The sequence below is a fragment of the Octopus sinensis genome, unplaced genomic scaffold (genome assembly GCF_006345805.1).
Source record: "Octopus sinensis unplaced genomic scaffold, ASM634580v1 Contig02492, whole genome shotgun sequence".
Lineage (NCBI taxonomy): Eukaryota > Metazoa > Mollusca > Cephalopoda > Octopoda > Octopodidae > Octopus > Octopus sinensis.
Window position 1 is genome coordinate 1 of NW_021825734.1, and position 15,968 is coordinate 15,968.

Genomic DNA, 15,968 nt, shown 5'->3' on the forward strand with positions numbered 1-15,968 from the left:
GACGTGTGCCCTATCAGTTGGGTGTGGTAGTATTATGGTGGGGTGTGGGTTACATTAGAATCAAGAGAAAACAAGTAAATAAACTTTGCAATAAAATATTAATTAAAACTTCTTACGGGTCATGGACACACAGACACAGACACAGACACACACAGACACAGACACACACACACACATACACACACACACACACAAACATACATTGCTCAAGGCCGAACGAATGAGAGTGGAGTGCACAAAACATGTAGAAGATATATAGTTTCTGTTTTATATTAAAACTGAAACAGAGTTTGTCTCGCGACTCGAGTTTCAAGCCACTGCGATCTTTAGGCTTCACACACACACACACACACACACACACACACACACACACACACACACACACATACACACACACACACACGTACACACACACAAACACACACACACAGACTAACTGTGCGTTAATGGTTAGAAGTAGGTTTCTCTGAAATTGAAGTACGGAAAGGGGAAACAGGTGGAGCAACATTAGTCTAATCGTCCGGTGGGCACACATGTGCGTGCGCACCCACATACGTATGCACACATATCATTAATACACAGATTAAGAATATCAGTCATATAAGGATTAAAATCATTTTAGAATGTAGAGTATATGAAGGTTTATTTTGAATATAATTCCTACGAGTATAGCAACATTTCAAATCTCACGACTTTCGTCAGGTGCAGATTATAAATATCTGTGCCCGAGGAAAGTCGTTACAGTTTTTTCTAAGGTGAAACTTGAAATGTTGGTACCGTGAACCCTGAAATCAGTATCGGTGACACTTTAAAATATTCATTCCTACAGCTGATTCAATAATTCATCAATAACCCGTGTTTCGTAAGAATTATTGAAACAGTTGTAGGAATGATTATTTTGAAATAGCACTGTTTACGGATGTTATTTCAAATACGTTTGCCTTTGTCCGTTCTGTCCTGTTTGACAGTATATGAAACACTGTACTCGCATATGCAATTTTTTACATGAAATTTTAGAATTTTAACGCGATAAACTATATAATAACTGGTTATTTGTTGTGCGTACACAGCACATTTTAATGTTTTTTTTTGTTTGTGTGTGTACACATAAGTGTGCATTTCTTTTGGCCTTAACCCCTCCTCTATGCCTGTCTGTATATATATATATATATATATATATATATATATATATATATATTATATATATATATATATATATATATATATATATATATATATTATAACTTTTCGAATTTGTCACACTCTCCTTCTGCTCCTCGGATTTGTCAGTGTTCTTGTTTATTTCTTCTCCATTGCGACCTCTGTCCAATCCGTTTCACTTTGTGGACACTCTTCTCTTATTTTCCAATGTTTTGTACAAGTTTCCCATAAATAAATATCCCAATTATAAAAGCAAAAATTAATTGTACGAAAGTATTATCATGTAAAACTTATAAATGATAATTCTCTTTTTACGCATATAAACAAAGATCCCTTTGTACATTGACGACCTCGAAAGAATAATTTTCTGTTGTCGTACAAACAGATGTAATAAGGATCCTCATTGATAATTATACTTTCTGAATTAATATTAATCTTTCATATCTGAGTTCGTCCACTTTTTTCTTTCCCTCATGTACAGAATATTCCTTTAAATTTTATTCACAATCTCAGGTCTCGCCTTATCTGCAAGTCACACTTTGCCTAATTCCTTTTGCAAACTTATTTCTAACATCAACGCATTCGTTAACCTTTGATTCGTCAAATAACTATTGCGTCTCTCATTTGTGTTTTTTTTTCATTCTGGAAAAGAAACTAATATAAAATGCATTGTTTCTATTAGATAAAATCAAAACGCTTTGATAATCGGTATTTCTGACTCTCAGGTACTTTTCGTTCTTTTTCTTTTTCCTTATTTCCAATTTATTCAGAAATGAACAGAAATCACCACTCTCTGAAGAAAGATGCAACTCGAAACGTTACGCATTTTTCCTACCTTTCTTGTTCCTCCTTCCCCGCTCTTTCTCCACACACACACACACACACACACACACACACACACACACACACACACACACACACATCATATTGTGTGGTCTTTGTCATCGTATTTCTATATGCCTGTCTATATCTATCTTTATCCATTGACATACATATCTCCGTGTCAGTTCCTTCCTCTCTCGCTTTTCTGCCATTCATCTCCTTCTACACGCGAGTACGTACGAAAACCCACGTGTGTGAGTGTGTGTATGTATGTGTGCATGCATGGATATGTGTATATCATATATTCAAGTATGTGTGAGTGTATATATATATATATGTGTGTGTGTGTTTGTGTGTGTGTGTATGTGTGTCTGCGTATATATATATATAATGTATGTATGTATGATATATATAGGTATGTATACACCCGCACACACATTTATACACACTTGTTTTAAGCAGCTTAAGTATTTATCCACGGTATAAAATTCTGTAAAAAGTGACCAGCTTTGCTATTAAAGTAAATCCTGACAGATAAATTGATCTGTTCTGCACACACACACACACACACACACACACACACAACACACACAACACACACACACACACACACACACACACACACACACACACACACACATTCTGGAGATTGGATGCAATCTTTGTTGTTGTGTCTGCTGCCGGCATTAATACTGTCGTCTGGCGGTGGAATACGATATTTATTGCTTTCAGCAGGAGGAGATAATTCAAGTTCCCACTATTATGAATTATAGTTTATTCTGATACAGGCACAAGGCCTGGAATTCTGTGTATCGGGAGGGATACTCGGTTACGTCTACCGCAGTGCTCAACTGCTGTTTATTTTACCCTTAAGGGATAAAAGGCGAAGTTGTCCTTGACGGGATTTGAACTTAAAATGTGAAGTTGGAATTCGTACTACTGAGCATTTTGTCCGGCGCACCAACGATTCAACCAGTTCGCATCAATAATAACGATGATAATAGTTTCAAATTTTGGTCCAAGGCCAGCAATTTCGGGTGAGGGGGTAAATCGATTACATCGACCCCAGCACTCTACTGGTACTTATTTTATCGACCCCGAAAGAATGAAAAGCAAAGACAACCTCGATGGAATCGTAACTCAGAACCTACCGACAGACGAAATGCCGCTGAGCACTTTTCCCGGAGTGCTGACGATTCGGCCAGCTCGCCGCCTTAATAATAATAATAATAATAATAATAATAATAATAATAATAATAATAATAATAATAATAATAATAAAAATAATAATAATAATCCTTTCTACTATTGGTACAAGGCCTGAAATTTTGGGAGCGGAGACTAGTCGAACACGTCAACCCCAGTGTTTCACTGGTACTTAATTTATCGATCTCGAAAGGATGAAAGGCAAAGTCGACCTCGCCGGAATTTGAACTCAGAACGTTGCGACAGACGAAATACCTATTTCTTTACTACCCACAAGGGGCTAAACACAGAGAGGACAAACAAGGACAGACAAACGGATTAAGTCGATTGTATCGACCTCAATGCGTAACTGGTACTTATTTCATCGACCCCGAAGGGATGAAAGGCAAAGTCAACCTCGGCAGAATTTGAACTCAGAACCTACAGACGGACGAAATGCCGCGGAGTATTTTTCGTGGTGCGGTAACAATTCTGCCAGTTCACTGCCTTAATTGGCACTAGGAATGTTAGTTTCAAGTGGCGGAGAGCCATAAAAAAAACATGGTAAATTTGTCATAAATATTTAGCTGACTTTATGGCATAATTAAGGATTATAACAAGGAATTATTTTCTCTGTTCTCTATTATGTAATATGGCAGTTTATTCTGAGATTGCACTGTACACTCCGCAACAACTTGGATCATGATATGTCTCTAGTGAGGTATATTCTGAGCACTTTATTCCACGGACGACTGCAAAAAAGACCGAGCTGCAAAAAAGACCGAGTGATCGAAAATCAACTATCATGGAACTGCTTGCCTGTCTCCGCAAGTTAGTCTATCGAATGTGAAGATAAAATAGCTTTGCTCTCGGTGACCCAAGAGCTAAGTGATTTTCAGCATTTACTTGAGTGATTCCTACAAGAGATACATTTTAACAAGAAGTAGGTTGTCCATCATTCCTAGGTAGTCTTGCGACGTGTTCGACATCAATGCCTTTGCGCAATTGTTAGATAATCGTTGATCCTACCGAATTTTTTGTCCTTCTGAGGTTCTAACAACCTTCCTAATGAGGCTAATCTGGTGAGTGTGTGTATGTAGGGGAGCCAATTTAGTCACCGGTCACCCGATCATACAGCACGGCAGGATTTACTGGACTACATGTTACCAGTAGCACTCGTGATCCATCTGGCTTTGAAAAATGAAATCTGAAATCCAATGGACAAATTCCAGTCGAACTCTGTACCAAATATGACCTGGACTTGACAAACGCCATGTTCTAGTTTCATCCCCAAATAAGCCTGTGCATGCACCTCTGTTGAGTAGGATCCATAGGTTCTCTCTTCTCACACTATTGAAAACTTTAGTTAAGTTGACGGAAAGTGGTACTCGCTGTTCGATAACCTTTTCCTGAATTTGTCGCAAGGAGAGAACTATTCTGATGTTCCTAAATAGACGAAAATCACATTGGCTTTCAGAAAGAGTTTGCTCGGATATTTATTATGGTCGTATGAGAAATATACGAGAAATAATCATTTTGTTACAATTTTCTGTTTCACAGACAAGAAAGGAATTTCTTGCTCATTTCAGTCTTTTGGGTCACTTTTCCCCCTGTAAATGGTGACTATTCATGCATCATTGAACATTGTAAGACATTACCGTATTGATAAAATTCTCTATCGAATTGCAGAAGTCTTCGTCGCCATTCCTTCCCATTCTACTTATTGACTTCATAGCAATGCTGTCAACACCAGGAACTTTCTGAGGTTTTGTCTTGTGGATGGCAGCTACAAGTTCTCCAGTCTTCCAGAAACTGCTTAATACGTCCCAGAACCTGAAAAGAAATTGCTGAGAATCTTTCTAACGAACCAATTGTCATCCATGAACGAGTATGGTGAATTATTTTAAATACCAACGTAATTGCGAGTCGACATAGATACCTTTTTACGAGTCGACATAGATACCTTTTTGACTCTTCTACCCATTGGCCGAACGGTACATCGAGGATATGATAGCTGGAGGGAGAGAGATTTGTACCAACAATGTAGGATAAAGTGCCTTGCTCCAGAACACAATGTACTATCTGGTCCGGATATTGAACCCACGATATTAGGGTCGGTTTCATAGTAAAGTAGAATGCTCCCGCCAGCATTTAACAGCATTGCTTTTCTAGGTGTATAGATGGAAGTATTTATTCTTCATTGGTATTCTTCTTTTTTTGACCATATCTCCCCCCAGGCTGGCAACATACAAGTCTTACTTTATCAAAACCTTCGACAAACTGACATTTCCCTGAGCTTTCTTTCGGTCTTTCAACAGCCACAGTTCCTTTTGTTGCGAAGTATCCACGTCTATGATTTGCTTTGGTAACTTGCCGTGTACCTCGTCCATGGAATGTTTTTTTTTCAGATAACAGCTGTTGTAACTTCACATCTTTTTTATCAAACCATTGCGTATGTTTGCCTTTGAAGAAGCCGATTGAAGCAGCAGCTGTTTTCTAGATTGTCACAGCCGACTGCTCTCAACAAGAGAATCGGATTGTTTAGTGTCAATTAGTGCAGGGTTGGGTACCGTTTTGAACCTGCTGCTTATCTTCGCTGCAAGCACTCGTTGCATTTAAGGTGCAACGAGTACTTGCAGTGCGCATAACCTTTTTTTCTTTAGTTTTCAGCACTTCGTTGAAATTCTGTCTCCCAGAGAAAATGCCTGCACCATTTATAGAAATCTAATCAGTGAAACACTGATTCATAGCACTCTTAAAGCTAATGCCCAAAATAGTCTCTCTGCGAGTAAATAATGTAGTCCATTCGACACAAATGGCACCAGCTGCAGAATCACTTTTCAGGAAGCCAGAAAATGGTGTTTTCAGCGACCAAATTATATTTGGTGTATATATATTTGATTCGGATTTGTGTTGGATTGAAAATTTCATTTTCCAAAGTCAGGTCATTCAATGGTATTACATGTAGTCCGCAATAAAATGTGTCGTATGGTCGGGTCAGGTAACGGCTACTGAACTCCTTCCACCTATCAGGCTTGCTTTGTCAGTAAGTTTGTCCGAAACTCGGCAGGGCAACGATTACCTAACAATTGCTCAGGGATGTTGCGGGTGACCGAGGGCACCAAAGGAGCCCACGGGAATAGTAGACACCGCCTCTCCCCTTACACTTTATTTCTTGTTAGAACAGCTTTGAAGGATAGTTTGGTGTAAAAGCTGAGTCATATAGCTTCTGGGTCACCGGGTTGTTTCTTTCTTTTTTTCTTTCTTTCTTTCTTTCTTTCTTTCTTTCTTTCTTTCTTTCTTTCTTTCTTTCTTTCTTTCTTTCTTTCTTTCTTTCTTTCTTTCCTTCTTTCTTTCTTTCTCTCTCTCTCTCTCTCTCTATACATATATATATATTCCTTCTTTCTTTCTTTCTTTCTTTCTTACCCCCTCTCACGCACAAATTTAATCATCCACACACGTATATATATGGGTGTGTATGCATATGTGTATATGTATGCATAGATGTGTATGTGTGTGCATGTATATGTGTATCTATGCACATATATATATATATATATATATATATATATATATTTGTATACACACACACACATACTATACAAGAATCGATCAATGTACAATCACAATATTTATACTTGAACTTAAATATGAACATTGTAAGGGAGATAGGCCATAATCGAATAGTAGAAAAATAAACAAAAAAAAGAAGCAGATTGCGAGCATTATTTAATATTTAGAATGTATTTAACTGTTTTTAATGCAGGCAGCGACTTAGTGAAAATTCTTTGATTGTTTTTTTTTTAAATATGGTCATTTTCTTCACCAATTAGCCTCTTGCGCAATATTGTACATACATTTAATAATTATGCCATCACAGTTGTTGCAAGGATAGTGTAGTTATTCTCTAGCTGAGGAAGTCAAATAATTCCGAAACAATCTCGATGTTTTCTCCCTTAGCAGCCTGAATAATGAACATATTTTTATTGTCTAAAGTCCTCTTTTCCTTGGAAGAAATTTTTCAACGGAAAATCTAATTGGTTGTTGTGGAAGCGATCGGAATTAGATTTTGACTTTACTTTTTCCCCACTTTGAACATACTGGCCACGACGGACACTCGGCGAAAAGCTACCTGAGAGGAGCCGTGCGGGCCGAAACGGTGGTGAACGTACTACTGGTTCACCTTTATTAAATATTGTTATTGTTCAAGAGCAGCGGGCTGGTAGAAATGTTAGTACGCCAGGTAAAATGCTTAGCGGTATTTCATCTGTCTTTATGTTCTGAGTTCAAATTCCACCGACGTCACTTTTGCTTTTCATCCTTTCGGGGTCGATAAATTAAGTACCAGTTGCCTACTGGGGTCGATCTAATCGACTGGCCTCCCCCACCATCCCCCCAAAATTTTGGGCCTTGAATAGAAAAGAATATTGTTATTGTTTAGCTTCATTTCCCCCATGATTAAACTTATCTTTTATGAAGGACGTTCCAGCCATGACATGTCACTTTGATTTAAAAAATTTTTTTAAACAATATGTGTAAGATTAAATGATTTAAAATCGTTCTTTTTGTCATTACGGTCCGATGTAATTTATTTGAGGGAAATTTAGCAGTTATTTCTAACAAGTTGACGTGTCACATATTTGCTTCTTCGTTGACGAAACTGAGGTTTTAGCGTTTGAGTCGACGAGTTTGTATGTATGTGCGTATGTCTGAGTAGGATGTGTGTGTGTGTGTGTGTGTGTGTGTGTGTGTGTTTATAGTTGGATGTATGTGTGTCTGAGAGTGCTGTTCAAACTGACGAACTGAGGTACTTGTAAAAATTCGCAAGAATCACTTTGTCTTACGGTTATAAGCAACTCTTGTCATATTATAAGGCGAGGGAATCCTCTGACACCTACTTCTCCAAGATCATCAGCATCGTTGTCATCGTCTTCGTTGCTGTCATCGTCATCATCATCATAATCATCATCATCATCATCATCTCTGATGTCGTTGGCGTCATTGCCATCATATCTGAAACAGTTAACTGTTCCCTACATTTAATTTCATTCAGTTGGAATGACAACGAGCGATGAGTATGTGTGTGTGTGTGTGTGTGTGTGCGCGTGTGTGATGGAGAGAGAGTGTGTGCATGTACACACACACAACTCTTTTTTAAGGTTCATTGCCACTACGTGGTATTTTAGATATGAATATATATATATATATATATATATATATATATATATGAAATGTATGCCTGTTACACTGCACAGCTTGACAACCGGCGATGGTTTGTTTACATCACCATTACGTACACATCGGCGAAAGAAACTGATTTAAGTACCCGACTTAAATTAATTTCTGGGGAAATGATCAATTTAATTAAATCCCTGTAAGCAGTACCCCAGCATGAACGCAAGTCTAACGACTAAAACAAAATATCTCTTATTATAAAAGGCAGATTTTATCTGCCTCCCTTTGTCAGTTATAGAAATCTACAATATAGGATTTCTTCAATTACAATTTACCTAGCATTTTTAAGAGTAGAATGCATCGGGTTTTGCCAGGTCCGGTTTTTAAAATTTCAACCCCAATTAAGCAAAATTTAGAGAAAACTCACATTGTGGTGTATATGTCAAATGCTTTTCTTAGTTTGGGTTACAGCACACGCAAACGCACACACACAGTGTGCAACGAATAAACTGAAACTAATTCACTGTGTGTTGACAGGTAGACAATAGAATGCGATGGCGATGTAATATTTGTTTCTGTCTATGACGCTGATAGATACATGAGTAAAATGTATGGGAAGCTAAGAGATAAGAGTGAGTGAAAATGTTCTTGGAAGAGAGTAAATAGCGAGAGATTGATTTGAGGAAGACTTTACATTAAATAACCGTAGTGGCTTGTATATATATATATATATCTATATATATATATATATATATATATCTATATATATATAATACACATACATAAGACAGTGAGGTGTGATTTGAGGGAGATTTGGCTGCTATTTCTACCATGTCTAGCTGCCATGTAGGGGTCTCCCTCATAGGCTCATACATACATATATACATAGATAAGACAGTAGGTGTGATTTGGGGGAAATTTGGCTGCTATTTCTACCACGTCTAGCTACCATGTAGAGGTCCCCCTCATTGGCTCATATATATATACATACATAAGACAGTAAGGTGTGATTTGAGGGAGATTTGGCTGCTGTTTCTACAAGGTCTGTTAGGCCTTCTCATGCCTTGAACATAAGACCAAAGCAGAGAATGTATTCTTTTTATTCTTCTGCTTTTTCCAGCCATTGGTCTGTGGCCATGCTGGGGCAATGCCTTGAAGAATTGTAGTTTAATGAATCAACTCCAGTTTTATTTTTGTAAGCATTGTACTTATTCTATCTGTTTCCTTTGTCAAACCACTAGGTGACAGGGATGTAAACAACCAACATTCGTTGTCAAGCAGTGGTGGAGGACAATCACAAGCACAGACACGCACACACACACACACACACATACATGCATACACATATACACACATACATACATACATATATATATATGTGTGTATATATATATATTGCAGCGTGGAAGGTGTTTGTAAGCCATTTAAGAAACACACAAAAACCGTTAGATTCACTTCAACATTTAAATTTAATTTGCCAAAATATTTTCGTCGCTTTGAGACCGCGACCTGTTCACTGACAAAAATATCGTGCTAACAGGTCGCGGTCTCAAAGCGACGAAAATATTTTGGCAAATTAAATTTAAATGTTGAAGTGAATCTAACGGTTTTTGTGTGTTTCTTAAATGGCTTATAAACACCTTCAACGTTGCAACTGTTTTCGTTCCAGCACACGATCTCAGATCAAGTCACTTGCTATGCAAGTACATCTCTGTAACTATATATATATTTATATATATATGTATATTGGTAAAAACAGTAAGATAACAAAAGAAAGAAAGAGACCTCAATATTATGTAAATAGAGGAAATCTTTATATATAAAAGTGAGGTTGTGTGTATGTCTCCTACGATTTAGATTCCTAACTACTCCCACATTTTGCGGTGCAGTTTAACCAAAACCGGGTATCTTATAGTTGTGATTCATATCGAGCCCGTCTGGGTATTAGCGCGCGTCTACGATGAGTCTACGATTAAAGAAAAAAATTACCATCAATTTTCCCCATTTTTAATCCATTTTTGACATATATAAGGGAAGTAACTCTCTAAAATTTATTATTAAATCTCAGAACGTAAAAAGCTACAGTAACACCCCTCCCCCTTTGTGGTTAGCCATATTGAGATGGCTATTATACTTTACATCTCTAAAAATGCTTATATAATTATTTCCCTTACAAACCCGAGCAACGCCGGGCAATACTGCTAGTTATATATATAAAGGACCCCACCAATCAGTTATAAGTGACCATGGGATTGCACCTGGAAAGTGTCCATACGAAGCACATTCCCGGGCAAGGTTATTTCTGGGAGAACCAGCATTCGCCCATGCATATCAGCCTCTTCCTCTCCACGCCCCGATGTTATTCAAGGGAAAGGCAAAGGGACCGATACAACTTGGCACCAGTGACGTCGCAACTCAATTCTACAGCTGAGTGAATTGGAGCAACGAGAAATAAAGTGTATTGCTCAAGAACTGAACACACAACAACCCAGTCCGGGAATCGAACTGATTACCTCATAATTATGAGCACGACGCTCTAACCACTGAGCCATGCACCTTCACACACACACACACACACACACCACACACACACACACACACAACACACACACACGCACACACACACACACACATACATGCATACACATATACACACATACATACATACATATATATATATGTGTGTATATATATATATTGCAGCGTGGAAGGTGTTTGTAAGCCATTTAAGAAACACACAAAAACCGTTAGATTCACTTCAACATTTAATTTAATTTGCCAAAATATTTTCGTCGCTTTGAGACCGCGACCTGTTCACTGACAAAAATATCGTGCTAACAGGTCGCGGTCTCAAAGCGACGAAAATATTTTGGCAAATTAATTTAAATGTTGAAGTGAATCTAACGGTTTTTGTGTGTTTCTTAAATGGCTTATAAACACCTTCAACGCTGCAACTGTTTTCGTTCCAGCACACGATCTCAGATCAAGTCACTTGCTATGCAAGTACATCTCTGTAACTATATATATATTTATATATATATGTATATTGGTAAAAACAGTAAGATAACAAAAGAAAGAAAGAGACCTCAATATTATGTAAATAGAGGAAATCTTTATATATAAAAGTGAGGTTGTGTGTATGTCTCCTACGATTTAGATTCCTAACTACTCCCACATTTTGCGGTGCAGTTTAACCAAAACCGGGTATCTTATAGTTGTGATTCATATCGAGCCCGTCTGGGTATTAGCGCGCGTCTACGATGAGTCTACGATTAAAGAAAAAAATTACCATCAATTTTTCCCATTTTTAATCCATTTTTGACATATATAAGGGAAGTAACTCTCTAAAATTTATTATTAAATCTCAGAACGTAAAAAGCTACAGTAACACCCCTCCCCCTTTGTGGTTAGCCATATTGAGATGGCTATTATACTTTACATCTCTAAAAATGCTTATATAATTATTTCCCTTACAAACCCGAGCAACGCCGGGCAATACTGCTAGTTATATATATAAAGGACCCCACCAATCAGTTATAAGTGACCATGGGATTGCACCTGGAAAGTGTCCATCCGAAGCACATTCCCGGGCAAGGTTATTTCTGGGAGAACCAGCATTCGCCCATGCATATCAGCCTCTTCCTCTCCACGCCCCGATGTTATTCAAGGGAAAGGCAAAGGGACCGATACAACTTGGCACCAGTGACGTCGCAACTCAATTCTACAGCTGAGTGAATTGGAGCAACGAGAAATAAAGTGTATTGCTCAAGAACTGAACACACAACAACCCAGTCCGGGAATCGAACTGATTACCTCATAATTATGAGCACGACGCTCTAACCACTGAGCCATGCACCTTCACACACACACACACACACACACACACACACACACACACACACACACACACACACACACACACACACACACACACACACACACACACACACACACACACACACACACACACACACACACACACACACACACAAAACTTTACACCATTTATTCCAGTCTTGTTTTCTTTTGTCTACGTGTTTGTGTCCTTTCAACCTTCTGAAAGCAAATACTACAAACGACGGCATTTTTGATTTTCACTCTTCTGGGACCAATGAAATGTATTCTCAATCACGTACGGATGACTATTTTAATTGGTATTTATTGATATACGTCGACATCTGAAGTGAAATAAATTATAGCAAAGGGAGATAACTCTAAGTAAGTCAAGGGAGGTAACTCGTACAAAGACTTTAAACGTGAAATTTTATTCAGATACTCACTAAAGAGAAACTATGAAACTATGAATAGTTTGAATTCATTGCACTTTATGAATACGCATCAATATCACCAGATCCATACATTTAAAACCTGATGAATAGGACTACATCGACGTAGCTGCTCCATAGTCGTGTGATTTGCTTACAATAATATCGCAGCGTCTTAAATAATAGGACCTGTGGTGAACAAATAACGGCAGGAAAATAACGATGGAAGATGAGGTCGGGTTCGGGTCTGAGAGTATGAAAAAAAAAAGAAAAGAAAGATATCGATCTATCAGTGCTTTAGAAGGCCAAGGTACGAGTTACTTTTCCTATTGTTCGAGCCCACACTATCCTGGCGTGAATCCAGTATAGCGTTAAAGTTTCCCAACATAACTAGTGTCTTTGACGTTACAAGGAAATTCTCCAGGCATCGATAGAAATCATTCTGTTTGCCTACGATACTAGGCGTGTAAATGCTAATCAACCTGAAAGCTTTATCCCTGAATGTTAGATCCAGAACGACCAACTCGCCTTCTGGGTCCACAAGGATCGTACGTATCTGTAGAGCCAAGCTTTATCAGAGAAAAACTACGCCTCTCTGCCCTCCGGTCTGGCTAGGAGACGTAATTTTTTTCATAGCCGTTTAAAAGAGTCGAGAAGTCCTGCAGCTTGTCCAACTTGGTCTCAGTAGTCACCATCACATCTATTGTATGGGACCTGGGGTCGTTGAGGAAACCAGCTTGCTTCCACTTTGAGTTCAGGCCTCGCACACTCAAAATTATGCTGAGTGCAGCCGTGTCGAATGATTTTATTTCTTCCCCCTGGAAGAGTAGCGTGGTCAAAACCCATGCGACCTCCACTTCAGTAGAGGTATATCGACGTAGCTGCACCATGGTCGCGTGATTTAGCTTCACATTACGTTCCATCATATCCCGTCACATGTGACGGAATGTGAATGGAATGTGAGTGGAGTGCCAATGAAATGTGAATATGAATGAAATGCGATTGGAATGTAAATGGAATGTGAATGAAATGGAATGTAATGGAATGCAAATGGAATGTGCATAGGACGTGAATGGAATGCAAATGGAATGTCAATGGAATGTGAACGGAATGCGGATGTAAAGCGATGGAATGCAATGTAGTGTGATACAATGTCATGTGATGGAATGGATACCCTGAATATATTTCACGCATCTGCTTCACTTTACATCATCTTTGTCCTCCTTGTTAAAATCATTCTTTGAAATGGCAATTTTATTCTAAATGTTTGAAAAATAGAAGAGAATAAATAAAGTGTGACAAATGTCAAACAACCAAAACTGAACGATTTGCAGTCATCTTCATAAATATTTCCCAGGTGTTCTGGGCACACCAGACCAACGGACCATTAAACCACCGACACAAGCAAATAAGGCAGCTGCTACGTGGTCAGCTGTGTAGTTAGAAATAGCAGTCTAATCTCCCTCAGATCATATCCTACTGTCATAATGAGAGAGAGAGAGAGAGAGAGAGAGAGAGAGAGGAAACGGAACTCCAAAAGGGAAGCAGACATCTCGGACGTTATCTTATGTTAGGTAAGACCAATGATGGTAAGAAAAGATAGAAGAGAAAGCAGTTGATGGTTGTTAAGGTGTTGTTTGCCATTGATGTGTTGGATATTAGGAGCAGAATGTTCGAGAATTATATTCCATTCTTAGTCGTAACCGGAGTATTGTACAGTTGCTCCACGTAGAGAATCAATGAAGGAGCCAGCAAACCCACCGACTATGATGACTGGCCACTGGACTGGACTCCCGTGGAGCTTCCGTTGGTTGATGGTCAACAATAGTGTTAAATAGTAAGTAACACCGATAATCAAACCACCAAGAGCACTGCAGAGTAAACCGACAAAGGATACGGAACCACTGGCCCTTCTGGGAACTTTTCTTGATCTTGTGATAAGTCGTGAATTTACTAACTGGGTAGAACCGATGACAGTGCCAAATTCTGAGGAAAATGTGTCTCCACAGGAACATGCCAGTGCACCCAACACAGCTGTTGACATCCATGATGCCTGGTAGTGATTAACAAAATCCACTGGAAGTTATTTCAATCCAATATCTATGAGATACATCAGGCTGATTTCGCTGGCCACTTCGTCATTGCATACAACCTGCACCCAGTTGCGCTGGCTGCCCTCTTTGAAGTTTTCCTCAAAGGACCTTTTTTACTACTGCGGAATTTTGTGGTAGACGATGCCGTGAAGAAGAAGAAGTAGCAGTATCTGTTTATGACAGTAGGATGTGATCTGAGGGAGATTAGACTGCTATTTCTAACTACACAGCTGACCACGTAGCAGCTGCCTTATTTGCTTGTGTCTGTGGTTTAATGGTCCATTGGTCTGTTGTAGCCAGAACACGTGGGAAATATTTGTGAAGATGACTGCAATCGTTCAGGAACCCAACAGACAGGGCACATAAAAGCCCCAAGAAGTATTCAGGGATTTCCGGTGGAAGGCAACACTGGTTAAAAGCACTGGTGAAATAGTAGAAGCTATACATCGCCAGGGAGTCACAGCTTCATCACCTCATTCTTGAAAGATGATTCCGTAGAAAACTTTGAAGACCCAACAACAAAATTCGAAAATATCAGCAACACCGGCGAAGACAATATACAAGAGAGCAGATCAGATCAAAAACTGTCCCTCCGAGTCGGAAGTCTCATAGTTTCTCTTTAAAACGTATCTAAAGAAAAGTTGAAATTTCAATGCTTTTTAAGAGTTACCTCCCTTGACTTACTTAGAGTTATCTCCCTTAGCTGTAATTTATTTCATTTCAAATGTCGACGTACATCAATAAATACCAATTAAAATAGTCATCTGTACGTGATTGAGAATACATTTCATTGGTCCCAGAAGAGTGAAAATCAAAAATGCCGTCGTTTGTAGTATTTGCATTCAGAAGGTTAAAAGGACAATTACACAAACACGTAGACAAAATAAAACAAGACTGGAATAAGTGGTGTAAAGTTTTGTGTGTGTGTGTGTGTGTGTGTGTGTGTGTGTGTGTGTGTGTGTGTGAGTGTGTGTGTGTGTGTGGTGTGTGTGTGTGTGAGTGTGTGTATGTGTGTGTGAAGGCGCATGACTCAGTGGTTAGAGCGTCGTGCTCATAATTATGAGGTAACCAGTTCGATTCCCGGACCAGGCTGGTGTGTGTTGTGTTCAAGAATTTTACTTCCTCTTCCTCTCCTCTCTTTCAAATCTCCCTCCTTGGAATGTTTAAAATCCTTCCTCCCCTTCCCCCTCTCCCGAATGTTGAAAAATCCTTCCCCCTTCCTCCCCTTCCCTTCAACACTACCCCTCACTTGGATGTTCAAGAATTC

General features: G+C 38.8%; 1 long non-coding RNA gene across 1 annotated transcript; it reads right to left on the minus strand.

Moving 5' to 3' along the window:
• Window positions 1-423: 423 nt before the first annotated feature.
• On the minus strand, window positions 424-14,692 carry LOC118760952. The gene is made up of 3 exons (XR_004997059.1): window positions 14,370-14,692; window positions 13,198-13,199; window positions 424-436 (listed from the first exon to the last, which is right to left on the minus strand). It is a non-coding gene; the product is annotated as an uncharacterized LOC118760952 (long non-coding RNA).
• Between the last annotated feature and the right edge of the window lie 1,276 nt (window positions 14,693-15,968).